The following is a 1,543-nucleotide window of genomic DNA, read 5'->3' on the forward strand; positions in this document are numbered from 1 at the left end:
TATTTTGCAAACATACACAAATTGAATATCTTTTTGTTTTTTCAGGGAAACTTGCATGATCGGTACGGCCACATTGTTGCCTTATCTGCCAAATTCCTCTGCCTCAAGTTGGAATTTCATACAAAGGTAACACATAAATAAATATTTGTTTTATGGTTTATGTAACGACCTGTGACAAACTCAGAATAATAAAACCGTTAAACAAATAAATAAATCCACAGCACAAAGTGATCCCGGGCAACCTGGAGGCCAGTGACGAGACTCTGGAGAGGGAAGCGGGAAACGACATGACCAAAGTGTACGTTTTCTACACCACGACTTTTTGTTCAGTGTTGATATTTAAAAACGTGGTTAAATGAGCCTCATTAATATTATTTTGATGTGTTGTAGGTTAGATATGACGCAGGAGCTGATGGATTATTTGGAGGCTGGACTGAAGATGGAGGAGACAGGTGAGTCCTCGGAGACGTGACTCTCTATATGTTCAGGCTTTTTTATTTTTAAGTTCCCATATTAAGCTATTTTTAAGGTTCATACTTGTATTTTAGTTTCTATGAGAGCATGTTTACATGCTTTAACCCTGTGAAACCAATTCAAATTGGCTTGATTTATTTCAAAAACATGAAAAGCAACTGAAAAGAAAGAAATGACCCAAAAATTTGGAAGAAATAATTAAAAAAAGTTACAAGAAAATCTCCTGAAAATAGCCAAACAAACAAATAAAAAAAGTTAAAAAAAAAAACAGAAAAAGACCTGAACAAGTGCTAAAATATAATAAAAATAATGAAAATAATATCTGATAATTACCATTAGAGTTTTCTCTTTATTTTTCCATAGTTATTTTTTTTTAATTTATGGGCTATTTCATGCTGAGTTAGTGATTGCAAGAAATTTCTAGATGTAGAAAATTAGTTTTTAAAAAGCAAATGGGAAAACTATATTTATAATTATCTTAATCACATAGTCAAAAACATTTTGCAGAATTATTGTTATTTTTACAGTTCATTTCCTTGACTGTTTGTTTTTGTTTTTAATTTTTTTTTTGTTATTGTTTTTTTTTTTTAGTGTATTTAGCTCACAAGAAGAAGATGTATCAGGCTTTATTCTTTTGGGATGTCACCTGATGCTTTTAAAATCAGAAAAACTCCTTTAATTTGTCTTTAATTTTGTGTTTTTCTTGTTCAAAGTTTTGCGTCAGCTTGATGCCAACGGGGCTAAATCTACCACTCCAGCCGGACAGTGCAGACTGGCTCCTCTGATCCCCCTCATACTGGACTGCAGCTTCCTCTACCACTTCTCCGTCCTGCTCATGTTCAAACTTCACAGCCGTGAGTGACATGAAAATATGTTTTTTATTATTCAAATTAATCCTTACAATGTTAGATTAAAAGTGAGATAAATTGGCTTAATTTATTTCAAAAACATGGGAAGAAGGCAATGATCAATTTGAGACAAAATAATACCAAAATTATCACAGATTTTTAAAAAAGTACAATAAAAAATCCCTAAAAATAAGCAAAAAAAAAAAAACAAAGAAAAAAAG

The 1,543-nt window shown here is 31.6% G+C and overlaps 1 long non-coding RNA gene across 1 annotated transcript; it reads left to right on the forward strand.

Moving 5' to 3' along the window:
* Positions 1 to 44: 44 nt before the first annotated feature.
* LOC121963640 lies at positions 45 to 1,323 on the forward strand. The gene is made up of 4 exons (XR_006107261.1): positions 45 to 126; positions 222 to 298; positions 391 to 452; positions 1,188 to 1,323. It is a non-coding gene; the product is annotated as an uncharacterized LOC121963640 (long non-coding RNA).
* Positions 1,324 to 1,543: the final 220 nt, after the last annotated feature.

The sequence above is a fragment of the Plectropomus leopardus genome, unplaced genomic scaffold, assembly GCF_008729295.1.
Source record: "Plectropomus leopardus isolate mb unplaced genomic scaffold, YSFRI_Pleo_2.0 unplaced_scaffold11964, whole genome shotgun sequence".
Taxonomy (NCBI): domain Eukaryota; kingdom Metazoa; phylum Chordata; class Actinopteri; order Perciformes; family Serranidae; genus Plectropomus; species Plectropomus leopardus.